The 13,803-nt window shown below is 44.6% G+C and overlaps 1 pseudogene; it reads left to right on the top strand.

The window, feature by feature from the left end:
• Positions 1–639: 639 nt before the first annotated feature.
• Positions 640–13,803, top strand: part of LOC118544829 (B-cell CLL/lymphoma 9 protein pseudogene) — a 32,448-nt pseudogene continuing 19,284 nt past the window's right edge.

Raw genomic sequence — 13,803 nt, 5'->3', positions numbered from 1 at the left:
AGCCAAAGGCAGATGCTTAACCGGCTGAGCCACCCAGGTGCCCCTGTCCTCCCAGTTTAAAAGGCTTATCATGGGGCCCCAAAATCAGCTCTATTAATCCAGCCACTCTTCCTTTCCCCCACCTGGTCATTATGACAAGAGGCCTGGGTGGTCACATTTAGGAAGCCTGGTATTCTTGGAGAGAAGCTCTCTTTTCTGTTCATACTGTGACAGTCAGGTGGGAGCTTCAGTTTCCCTGAAACCAATGCAGGACGGTCGCCGGAGACTCACCAGTTCCATCGGCACTGCTACCATTTTATTACTCTGTTAGGCAGCTTTCTAACAGAAGTGACGACAGCCAGAGAGTGACTGTGGGGCGAGGAGAAGAAGAAAAGACCAAGCAGGCTGTCTTCCAGCCACCCGGTGCGGCGAGAAGGTGTGAACTGTTTTCAGACAGAGTGCACCAACAAAAGACAGTGTACTGGTGCTCCCACTCCGCCCCCCCAAGAGAGCAGCCTGAAAGGCAGGAGTGGATCACCAGGGGCTGGTGGGCCGCCAAGGAGGTAGCTGAAGGAGGGGTTGATGAGAAAGGTTAAGTCATAGCTGACTCTTCTCTCTGGGAACTATGCACTGAAGAGACCCTAGCTGTTTCCTTGAGGAATGCGTGAGCTTAGCTCAGGAGGCAGGCAGCAGCCCATGGACGGAGGCCATGAGAAGATGCTGGGGCTGGTCAGTGCTGGCAAGAGATCCTGCAGCAGCCCACCTCGAGAAGACTTCAGCCTTCCCAAAGCGGTAAGGAAACTGCCTCTCCATTTTCTTCTCCTGGCCCCACACCTAAGGGAAAGAGCCAGGAAGAGGGAGGAGTGTGTGAACAGCATAGCACGTTCCTCTTTCCCCAGACAGGCCTGGCCAGGGCTAGCAGGGAGGAGGAATGTGCTCTGCAATGAGTTTGACACTTAAGTTTTAAGAGAGGACTGAATATTAAATACTGGGAGCCATTCCTCCATTGCATGAATATTTATTAATCACTTACTATCTGCTAATACTGCTCTGGGTGTGGAAAATGATTAGGAAACAAAATAATAGATTCAGAGGAGACTGACACAGGCTAATGCTGGAAAGGATAGGAAAACGATAAAATCTGGAAATGATAGCCTAAAAGGAACCACAAACTAGTGGGCAGAGACTCAACAAAGCAAATTTGATGGACTGCTGTGTGAAAAAAATAAGGCCATCTCATGTTTATATCTCAAGAAGTTGAGACTCTTCAAAACACTGTTGACCTCTTTTTATCAGCACACACAGTTGACATCTGCATTTAATGGGCACAGGGTGGATCCCAGAGGAAATGAGGTTCAGATAGGAAGAAGAGCCACAGTAGGGACAACATAGGGAATGGGGCAGTCCGGGAAACAGGAGTTTTTTTGTTAGGCTATCCTTGGGATCATTGCTGAGAAACCAGGTTAGCTGTTAGAGCTTGAAAAAGCAAATCCCTGCCATTCAGGCTTCATTCCACAGTAACACAGTGAATACCGCCTGCGTGGAAGATGCTAGCTGTGAGGGAGGCAGACATGGAGGAGGTGTGAAACCTGTCCCGAGAGAGTCTAGCAGCGGAAGAAGACGTACACATAAATTACAATTGTGTTATCTCTCATTTTCATAATGCTTCACAGTTCACAAGGTGTTTTCATGTATGTTTGATTTTAGAACATCGCTCTCAGGTAGGCCATCCTTTTTCAGATAAGGAAACTCAAATTCAGCAAGGTTAGGTACACTGATGAAGATGTGTAGCTGGCAAGTAGAGAGGCTTGAACCACATCTTCGATTCTAAGTTTTATTTCCATGACATCTCACTGCTCTCCAGTATTCATAAAAAACAGTGTGTGATAGGTAGTGAATATACAATATTGTCCTTGAGAGCGGGCTTGGGAAACTTTTTGTAAAGGTCCAGATGGTATTTAAGACTTTGCAAGCCATAGAGTCTCAGTTGCAACTACTCCCATTTTGGTGTGAAAGAAGTTGTAGACAACACATCAATGAATGGGTGTGGCTGTGGGCCATTGATACATTATGTATAAAAACAGGCAGCAGTTCAAATTTATCCCATAGTTTGTCTGTCTTTGCTATAGAGGGTAATAGGAAGACAGGCTCGTCTCTTCTTGGCAGTGGTGGACTAGTAAATATTTAATAAGTGGATCTCTGGGTGAGGAAAACCTGATTTGTAATGTTTGCCAGTTTCTGTGTTGTAAATATTCCCCGTCAAGGCTGATTTCAAGCTACCAGCATGGAGTTACTGAATGCTGAGTTGGGAAAGAGATGTGTGTAAGCCAGTCCCAGCACATCACTGCCTGAGAGTGTCACTGAAGACTTCTGGGCTATAGGTAGGATATCAACAGGTGAAGTTAGTGTATAGAAGGAGGAGAAGGAGCAAAAGGAATATCTTAAGAGCAGGCAAGTGCTAAGCAAGTTCTGGGAATAATGGCCATTTCAGTTGCCTGGAGCACAGGGGATGAGTATGGGTAAAGGCAGGTGGATGAGTGGTCCCACTCCGTGTGGAGTGCTGACAGCCTTGAGTACCAACCAAAGAGCTTGGGATTTGTCGAGTGGGGCCCTGTGGCCTCTGACGCTTGCTAACCTGAGGACAGTTATGGTCAGAGCTGTATTTTATTAAGATGTCTCTAGCAGCCAAATGAAATTAGCAGAAGAGAAATTGGAGGAAAGGAGGCCTCTTGAAAGAAAGAACCATCATTAAGATGCAAAACAGGTCATATAGAAGTGTTAAATTAAAACAATCAATCCTGGGGTGCTTGGGTGGCTCAGTCGTTAAGTGTCTGCCTTCGGCTCAAGTCATGATCCCAGGGTCCTGGGATCGAGCCCCGCATTGGGCTCCCTGCTCGACGGGAAGCCTGCTTCTCCTTCTCCTCCCCGCTCATGCTGTCTTCTCACTATCTCTGTCTCTCTCTCTCTCTCTAATAAATAAATAAAAATCTAAAAAAAATTAAAAATAAAAAGACTTCTAAAATATGCTTTTCGGGGTGCCTGGGTGGCTCAGTTGGTTAAGCATCTGCCTTCGGCTCAGGTCGTGTGATTCCAGGGTCCTGGGATCGAGCCCCGCATCGGGCTCCCTGCTGGGCGAGAGTGCTGCTTCTCCCTCTCCCACTCCCCCTGCTTGTGTTCCCTCTCTCACTGTCTCTCTCTTTGTCAAATAAATAAATAAAATCTTTTAAAAAAATAAAACAATCAATCCAGTTTGGTGAGCAAAGTAGGAGAAAGTAGAATAATTTCCCACCCAGAGTAGTGTAGGTCTGATATATTCTTTGTCCTGCTTTCTTTCTTGCTTCCAACCCTTTCTTATTTCTAGTCTTCATAGATTGGCCTCAGAATCACCTGGAAGCCTTGTTAAAGGAGGGCCTTGAGACTTGAACCCTTATCTTCTGAATTCCAGGTGTTATTTCCATGACATCTCACTGCATCCTACTCTGTATGAAAAGCAGTGTGTGATAGTGAGTTTTCAGTAGAAGAACATTGAGCTCTGGAGCAGGGGCCCCACCCCCAGTTTCCCCTTCAGTACGTCTGGGGTGGGGCCTGAAAATGTGCATTTATAACAAGTTCCCAGGTGATGTTGAAACTGCTGGCTCTGTAACCACACTTTGAGAACCACTGCTGTGGCAAATCCTAGACTCTTTCAATATGGAGGTATCTCAGTCACCTCACATCCAAGTATGGAGTACTGAGCTCATTATTCACTCCTTACACCTGCCAAACTCCCCAGTTTTTCCCTCTTGTAGTAAATGGCAGCATATTTACCTGGTTTTTCTGGCAAGAAGCCTCAAAGTCTCCTTTTTCTCTTCTCTTTTACTCCCCAACCACTAACTGGTTAAATCATGAAGCTCTGTTGCTTCTGTGTATTCAGTGTCTCTTCAGTCCATATACTGTCCTTTAGTCCCACTGCTGCCACCTTAGTTCAGGAACCAGCATCTGATGGTTCATAGAGGCCTTCTGCATAGAGTCCTGTATTCCGACATGTCCTTCTCCAACATTCTTCATGCTGTGGACAACGTGATTTTTAATAAAATACAAGTCTGATCATGTTACTCCTCAGTATAAAGTACTTGTTTTCACTTGCCCTTAGGATAAAGCCCCAAATCTATAACATGGTCTACAAGGCTCTGGGTGACATGGACTGCCTGTTCCTCCACACTCCATTCAGAGCACATCCCTCACTGTTTACCTTCCCGTCACACTGATACCCTGTCAGCCTTTTGAGCCTGTAATTCTTTCTCTGGAAGCTGGTCCTTTGGCACACAACCTAGAACACTCTTTTTCTTCACACTTTGTACAACACCCAGCTGTTCTTCACATCTCAGCTTAGGGGTCCCTTTCTCAAGGAAGTGTTGGTTTATTCACTGGATTAAGTTAAATGGATCATTATACTTGTCTATGACAACTCTGTTTCTCTTCTCAATATCCTTGTCAAAATAAATTACTTCTCTGAGTATATGGATTCCCAACTCAAGTCCAAGGTATCTGGAGAGAGAGACCCATTTGTCTTGTACACCACCTTATCCCTAGTACTTAGTGCCGTGCACATTGTATAATAGGAACACAGTATTTGTTGAATTGTAGTCCTTCCTTCATGACTTCCTCCCTTTATCTCCATTCCTTCTCTTGAATACTATAAAACACACTAGTGGTTTCTTACCCAACATTCATTTCCCAGCCTTCTTCTTTGCTAACACAAACTTCATTTTGTTCAAGTTACTGTCTATAATTTGGCCAGAGATGATTGAGGAGATTCATTGAGGAGAAAGTTATTTTATTTTCAGTGTTGATGTAGAATTAAAAACAAAGCAAACAAACTAAAAAAAGTTAAAAGGAACAAAACTGTTGACTCTCCAGTATGAAAGAAACATCCATTCGTCTGTCTACTCATCCCACCAGGACTGTTGTATGTGCAACAGTGTAGTAGGCATTGGATGCTAATGGTGAGCAAAAGAGATAGGATTGTTTCCCTTGTAACAAGTAGGAATTGCCTGTGTGTGTGTGTGTGTGTGTGTGTGTGTGTGTGTGTGTTGGGCATGGGCAGTAGTGTTCCAGAGAGAGGGAGCATCATGTGTAAAAACCTGGAACCGAGAATCTTCATGACTTGTTGGAAGAACTGAAAACAGTTCAGCTTGAATGAAGTGGGAAATGGTGAGCTATGTGAGCTAACATGTACGTAGAGGAGGATCATGAAAGTTTTTTGGCCATATTAGGGAGAATTCCCACTGAGAATAATGGGAAATTTCAGAAGGATTTGAATCAAGGCAAGGCATTTTCCACAACATCCAGTTGGGTCCTGCTAGAGATTAACCTTAAGGGTGAGAGAGGAAGCAGTGGAAACAGAGGAAGCTATGGAAGGTCATTAGTCCACTTGTGCCTAAATGTTTTCTTCATGGAACACGTAAAAAAATGATATTTTTCGGGGCGCCTGGGTGGCTCAGTCGTTAAGCGTCTGCCTTCGGCTCAGGTCATGATCCCAGAGTCCTGGGATCGAGCCCCGCATCGGGCTCCCTGCTCTGCGGGAAGCCTGCTTCTCCCTCTCCCACTCCCTCTGCTGGTGTTCCCTCTCTCGCTGTGTCTCTCTGTCAAATAAATAAATAAAATCTTTATAAAAAAAAAAAAAATGATATTTTTCTACACATTGTTTAAACTGGAGGGAATTTGTAGCTCCTGATTAGGCTTCCAGCTGTTGGAAGGGACAGGCCTGGGCATAGGTGCTCCTAGGCCAGGAGACTCTTCCACTGGCTGAAGAGAATCCAGTATCTAGGCATTTCTGCATACCTGTAAGCCATTGTCTGCGCATCTGTTGGAAAGCTCTGCTTTAATCCTATCTCTGATGCTTACCTTCTCTCTTTTAAGACCATCAATGTGAAACGCAAATTACTTCAAGGATAAGGAGGTCCTTTGGCTGAATTGCCACCAGTTGCTTTCCAACTCCCTACTACCTCTCTCTGTCTGGTCCTCTCCTTTTAGCTTCTAGGTGACTCAGTGCTTTCAGATAATTGTAACTTCTAGATAACTTTCTCTCCACCTTTCAACTCCACACAGCTAAACCACCAGGTACATTCCCTCAGGGCTCTATGCCAAGAAGATGACAGTGGGTACAACAGTGATAAAGTCAATTAGTTCAGTCACACTAATGTTTAAGATGACACAACCTTACCCCACCAGAATAGCAACACACAGGTATCAGAAGGTCATTAACGTGAGATTATACCTGTGGGATTTTCTGACAGGAACACCCTGTAACAACTGAGGTGGAAAGTAGAGAGGAATTGGTAGGAGGTAGCAAGGATACCCACAGAGCCCCTGACTAAACCTTGCTGATAGCACAGTAATTTGCCAGGTGGATTAAAGTGGTGCTTAATTTGCCTAAAAAAGGAGCTAGGCTTTGCTGGAGACTGCAGTGCCTCCGGGCTGTACCTCCATATTAAACAATACTTTGTAGTCAGAGAATTTGTTTCATCAAAAGGCTTCCTGGAGAGCTCTAATAAGCATTTAGTAATTAAATTTCAAAATAACCCATGAAGCAGGCAGTGTACTGTTTTTCTGCCTTGTTCAGAAGGAAGCCTACTGAGATGGGAAGAGGTCGAAAGACCTGTGACAGGGGACATCACTAGAAGGCTGGCCTCTTCATCTCTGGGTTTCACACACATCTGATAGGAGGTGATGATTCAATAAACATCTCCGTGAAAGTAAATAATGCATCTGAAAAGATGAAGGATATCAATAGGGTGAGCAGACTGATGCTTCACTAATTCTGTAGACCAGTGGATCTGTGACTTTGGTGACATCACATATATCGCTAGGCCACTTTCAAATTTTTTATCTAGCTAGGACCCTAATACCTGGATAGTCTCATTCAGTCTGGGGGCTTAGGACCAGGCCTGTGTATCTTTAAGTAAGTGTTTCTGAGTGATCTTAATATAGACTGTGTTAGTTTGCTGTGGCTGTCATAACAAAATACCACAGACCTGGTGGCTTAAACAATAGAAATGTATTTTCCCACAGTTGTAGAGGCTAGAAGTATGCGAGATCAAGGTAAAGGCAGGATTGGTTCCTTCCGAGGCCCCTCTCCCTGGCTTACAGATGGCTGTCTTCACATGGTCTTCTCTCTGTATTTGTCTTTGTCCCAAACTCTTCTTTTTATAAGGACACCAGTCACGTTGGACTAGGGTCCACCCGAACAACTTCATTTTAACTTAATCACTTCTGTAAATACCATTTCCAAATACAGTCACATTCTGATGTACTAAAAATTAGGACTAAAGCACAAATGTTTGGGTGCTGTGATGGGGATGGGGCAGGGGGGAGGTGGGAGGGTGGGGGGTGGGGAGTTGGGAGGGTGGGATACAATTCAGCTCATAGCATAGGCCAAATGTTTGGCACTGCTATAGGCTGACTCACCATTTGTGGGTTTTAAGATAGAATAGGCTTGAAGATGGGAAGTCCTTGCCCTTTGTTTTATAGATAAGAGAAGCCTAGAGACTAACACTTTTTCAAAGTAGAGTGATGGTCAGCACCACACCTTCCCATCACCATCCAGGACAGTAGGAACATTCCTTATTTATCCACAGAGCTGGACACACTGCCAGGTGCTCCGTCGGTAGAGGTCAAATGAACGAATGAGTGAATGAGTTCATCCAGTGGTGCTTCCCCTGTACCACTCGTCCTCATATCATCAGAAGAGGTTATTTTCATGTTGTGCGGGGGATAATGAGATGGGGATTCTAGAAATACAAATTCTCTTTCTGAGCGGCAGTTCAGATAAGCGTGGTAAAAGGAAGAGGCAGTTTTTTCCCCGGAGCTCTGTTTCATTTCTTGGAGATATTTTCCTCCATAAAAGTAGACAGCAAACTTCCCTTGACCAGAATCACCAAGAGAGGGGTGATTCTGCTCTTGTCCTCCACTTTCTCAGGACATGTTCCCCATCTTGTGCCATTGGCTGGATGAGCAATGTGTAAGCGTATTTCTAACTAGACAGCAGCATGAGGGCTGTGTCCAGGGCCAAGGGGAAGAGTCCTAATCCTATTCTATGTGTCACTGAGGCAGGGAAAAGTATCTGTAGCTTTGCTCCTGAAGGCACCTACTATGTGAAGAAAAATTGTGCCCATTACTCACTGCTACCAATCATGTTGTGGCAATGGGGACTAGAGAGAAGGAGGGATTTGAGGGGGACAGCTCCTTGCCACAAAGCAGTCTGCTTCTCTGAGCTTACACTTGGAAATGGCAGACTCATTTTTCCTACCAGTGTAATTCAGAAGCCCGAATTTCTAGAATCTGCAGTTTGTTTAAGTCTTCCCATCTCTATCCCACAGAACCTCCTTGAGAACATGGAGACTAAGCACACTTGGCCCCAGTGCCTGGCGACCTCACTCCCCATCCCATGGCATGAGACAGGGTGGCCCTGGGGTTTTAAAGAGGTGGTGTGGACCCACCGTGTGGCAGGGCATGCCCCCTGTAGCCCTTTCTTGTGCAGTTTTAAAAGTCAGCAGCTGCAGTAATTTACTGCAAACTTCCCACAAGGCTTTTGAACCTAACACATAGACTGTGAGATTTTACAAGAGCAGCTCCCCCACCACAGCATATGTAACAGTGCTTGGGATTTTGCAAGATTCATGGCCACCTCTCCAGAAAGGCAGTGAATTGTTCTAAGCAGGCCATGTGACCTTGCTGCTTTGAGACAGTTGAAGAGGGAGCGAGGGTTTTCTCATGGGACTTAACCCCTTCTCCATCTCTGTAACCCAGGCCCCCATGTTTATGCCAGTGTCCTGCACACACACATTCCTCTTTCTCCCGTGTGGACTCACCTCTTGGAGGTTTGAGGCCTCTGGGACACATGAGCACCTTCCTCACCTTGGTGCCACCACCCAGTCTCTCTAACCCAGTGGTTGTCCACCGAGGGTGCTTTTGTCCACCTTCCTCAGAAGACATTTGGTAAAGTCTGGAGACCTTTTGATTGTCACACCTGCTACTGGCATCTACTAGATGGGGTCAGGGATGCTGCTAAACACCCTGCACAAGCCAGCTGCCCACAACAAAGAATCATCTAGCCCAACATGCCCACAGTGCTGAGGTTGAGAAACCATGCTGTGAGCAATGACCGCCTCCTTACCCTGTTCACAGTTTGTGGTCTGGACTTCCTTGTGCTGTCCCCCACTTCTGCTCTTTTAGAGGAGGAGACCCCTGCCTCCCTCCGCACCTCATGAGCCCTTCCTTCTCTCCCAGAGCTCCACTGCTCTGTGCATAGCCCTCTTTCTCTTGCACCCTTCATTGTTTCTCCTACAATTCCTCCTTTCCTCTTTGTCTATAAATACGGAGGTTTTCCTAACTTAGTAGGAATCCACAAAAAAAAGATAGCAGATGATGGATGATTCAAAAACTCTTCTCTAAACCCTTTGAAACACACCATCTTTCTTTTTTACTGCAAAATTTCTCCCTGGAGTAGAAACATCTTGTTCCCTTTCTTCTTCCCCACTCTCCATTTTTTATTCTGGATTCTTTTACCTCTGTCGATTACCAGGCCTCAGCTTAGACTTCAGGCTTCACTGGATTCAGCATTGTTGATGACTCACCTTTTCATAAAGCTCTCTTCTTCCTTGTTTGCAGTGTGTGCATTCATCTCCATCTGAAGCCGCTGTGCCGTCTCTCTTTAATAATTGTTAATGGATGATACACTGACAAAATTCAGAATTTTTTTAATGGAATTTTCTTGCCACATGGTGTCGATAACACAACTCTCAGCATCTGATGTGTGAATAGTGAATTGGCAACAGGTTTTGGGTAGCATTAGAAATCTCTTTCAGCAACATCTTTTGTAAATCACAAAATGCTCTCCCTGCCTTTGAGCTTCCCTTTCTAGAGCAAAATGGAGAGGTGAAAACTTACCGTGGTCACCTCTCCATCTTGTACAGCCACAGTCCTTCTTCCCATATGATTGGCTCCTCTTATACTACCCCTCTGAGATTTCATTCGTTAGTATATGACTTCAGTTTTTACTTTTATTTGGATGAATCCCATATCCAAACACCCAACTGTATTTTCTCTTGGAATAATAGAAGACTGCTGTACTTTTCTCTGACCTTCTTGAAATTATCTGACCTAACAAAACTTTTGCTGTGACCTTTGGATTTCTCCTGGCCTCTGCAGCAGGAGTGGCCAGACTGGTCTATCCATTGGATGGGTTCCTACCGAGGTATGACTGGTCCCTTTGGCGTTTTGAAGTGTTCTTTCAACACTCATGGTCTTGGAGCCATCGTGGATTTCCTGCCCACAGAGGCATCTTCCATCCTTCCCTGGACCCTTGCCATTCTCTGGGTTCTCTCAGAACGTCTGCCTCTCCTCATGGAGAATGAAGGATTTCTTGGGCCCCCTCACATCCCACACAGAGTGTGGTGTGCTGAAATGCTCTTGCATCATTTTTCCTCCTGCTGCCTTCCCCAACACTGTCACTTCTGTGTTATCTCTATATTGGTGCCAAATTGTAGGCTGGGGTTCCTCTAGGGGGTTACAGGTGAGTCTTCACTGTGACTCGGAAGGCAAGCCAGTACCTCCCAATATCAGTCATCTACTATTTCTTAAGTTTCTCCCCCTACCTTCCATTCCTAAGTTCACTCTCTCCTTTTTCCCACTGTTCCTCAGATCAAACCAAACCAAACCAAACTAAGCTTCCGGGGTCTTCTTTTTGTGTGTCTTACCCCATGTCAGGTTTCCTTTCCTGACATAGGGTAAGAACCTCCACATCCACCTTGGAGTTTGGGCTGGTCCAGGCTATCCTTGCCCTTGGTAACTGAACCCTCTCTTTTCTGAATGCCTGTAACACTTCGAGTCTGTAACACTTAAAGATGGTGCTTTGTTGTATTGTTAATTATATTATGTCCCATGTCCTACCTCCACAGCTTGGTTGCAAGACTTTCAAGGTCTCTACACCCTTATGATAGCATAGTAAGATGTTTGACCTTTGTTGCCAGTTTTTGGCACAGAACTCCTAAAGCCCTTGAAATTTCCTAAGTGATGAGGGTGATGGGAGCATCTTTTGTTCTGAGGAGCTGTAGACTGAGTTAGTCACTAGCTGCTAATGATTTAATCAATCATGCCTATGTAAGGAAAGCTTTCCAAAAACCCCTAAATGATGAGATTTGGGGAGCTTCAGGGTTGGGGAGCACATTGATGTGCTGGAGGATGGCACACCTGAAGAGGGCGTAGAAACTCTGCGCACCCTCCTCCATGCCTTGTCCCATAAATCTCTTCCACTTGGTTCTCCTGAGTTGTACCCTTTATAAAAAACTGGTAAATGTAAGCAAAGTATGTTCCTGAGTTCTGTAAACCATAGTAGCAAATTACTGAACCTGAGGGAAGAGGTTGTGGGAAATCCCAATTTATAGCCATTTGGTCTGAAATAGGGAAGTCCTGGGATGTATGGCTGGCATCTGAAGTAGGGGGGACAGTCTTTTGGGACTGAGCCCTTAACATGTGGGGTCTGTGCTAACTCTGGGTAGCTAGTATCAGGATTTAATTGAATTGATGGACAGCCAGTTGGTGTCTGGAGAATCAGAGAATCGGGTTGCTGTGAGGGAAAAAGAAAACCCTCTTGTTCGATGTCAGAAGTGTAAAAATGAGTAAAAACAGCTCACTGTCATATGTATCTTTGCATTCCCAAGGCTTAGGAGTATACCATGTGTTTCAATAGTTTTGAGAGAGTCTCTACTAGTGTCTGAGAAAATGCTTTGAACCAGTGGGGGCAAGTGGTCATATTGTAATTCATTTTGAGTTGAAACTCAAGAAAAAAATCAGAAACTACTAGTCAAATTCTCATATGGAGTTCTTTCCTCCTCTTTTAATGGAAGTTCTTGCATTTCATTTAAGTCCAGATGCTTAGCTATCTTCATTCCTCAGTAAATGGAGGTCATGATATTTTCGGGTTCATTTGGCTCATGCGGTAACCGTGAATGAAATATTGAACCTCCATTTTACAAGTTCACAAGTACCCTGTGAATGTGGATTAGAAGTAATGAAAGTGGGGAGGTAGGAGATATCCTGGTAAAGTGTAAGTAATGACCCCACACCATGATTTTGAGTGAAATTCCTTCTGATTTGGTAAGTTACAAACACATTGTTTGAAGACTGTTATTGCTTTAGCTTATGATAAGGCTGTTTTTAAAAGCTGTTGGCTGATGATGCATTCCCTCCAGAGATAAAATTTAACCCCCAGAGTGCATCGCAGTAAAGACAATGCCCCGCCATTTGATACGTGTCTAGTGAACTAGCAGTAAGCTGGATGTCACTTGAGACTTCTTCCATGAGAACCACCTGAGCTGTCGATCGTTTACCTCTGCCCCACGTCTAACATTTAGATATTTTTCCCTGATTTCCCAAAGAGGAAAATGTGGAGATATACAGCCCCATCTGTTTACAGAGATCTATAAAACAAATATTCTCTCTTTTCTTGTCCTCATGTCTGCTATCCAGCTACATGTTCCTGTGAGGTCTCCCCAGCTAACTCACTGATAATTCCATGTATGGAAGGAAGGCAGATAAAAGTAACTAGATTTGGTGTAAGTAATTGCATTTCACTTTCTCCTCTGAGTCCCTCTCCATCAGTTGGATCCAAATGGAATATAAACTCCTTGAATTCATTAGAAACTCCACGTGGTGGCCATCTGTTAACAGAGAGCACGATCAGCTCCCTCGGTGGCATCTGTGGCACTGTCGTCTCCTGAACAGCAGCTTCGGTATTGTCACCCGAGAACTTGGTAGGGATTCAGAATCTCCGGCCCTGTTTCAGACCTACTGAATCGTAAACTCTTGGCCATATGTGTTGTAACAAACTCTCTGGCAATTCCAAGGCGCGCTAATGCTTAAGGGCTACTGCAGTACCTCTCTGCTTCTCACAGTGTCATCGGCAGAACCACTAGCCTCACCAGACGACTTGCGACTATGCCAAATCTTGGACCCCAACTCAGACCAACTGAAGCAGGTTCTGCATTTTTACAAAATATCCAGGATATTCGTATGTACGGGGAAGTTTGAGAAGCCATGCCTTGTGTCTGGTTCAACACAGGCTATGTATTAGAATCACCTGTGGTGTTTTTGTAAAAATAAAAAAAAAAAAATACATGAAGCCCCCAGAGATTTAAATTGACTTGATGTGAGATGTAGCCTGGGTGTTTGGATTCTTAAAGCTCCCACACATAGTTCTCATCTGCAGCAAAGTTGTGAGCACCATGGCCTTATGCCGTGCTAGAGACTGGGAAACTAGATATTCTATTTCTCAACTATTTTATGTTTTCAGATGACCTAAGTTCTGTCAAGTAATTCATATCTGGGCATGAAGTAGTCTGACTTTGTGTTACTATGCAGTTATGGTTTTCCTGTGGAAGCAGTTAAGGTACCCCACTGTTCATCCCTAGTTTCCCAGACATCAAGAGATAGGGGATACATTTTACTGGGGTGGAGCTTAGCAGAGGTGCAGTAGATCTAGAGCCTGCAGTGGGAACAGAAGCTCCCTGATTTCCTTAGGCAGCTGGTGAAGATGGGGAATAGTTGTCGTGCTGAGCAGCTTTTTCAGTGTTACTCCACAAATCATCTATGCAAAAGTCAACGTAGAGCCCTTCTATCCATTTTGTAAGCATTTAATTCCTTTTAAATCCTTTACTCCTTAAAACAGCTTGAGTGGTTTCATTACCTGCTAGTGAATTCTCGCTGATTCATCTATGTAAGGTCTGAATTCATCATTGATTGTGCCTGAATTGAGCTATGTTTTGTTTCCACTTAAAAATTGGA

Source organism: Halichoerus grypus, chromosome 2 (assembly GCF_964656455.1).
Source record: "Halichoerus grypus chromosome 2, mHalGry1.hap1.1, whole genome shotgun sequence".
NCBI lineage: Eukaryota > Metazoa > Chordata > Mammalia > Carnivora > Phocidae > Halichoerus > Halichoerus grypus.
Note: the sequence above shows the minus strand (reverse complement) of the source record. Positions and strands in the feature narration are given on the sequence as shown.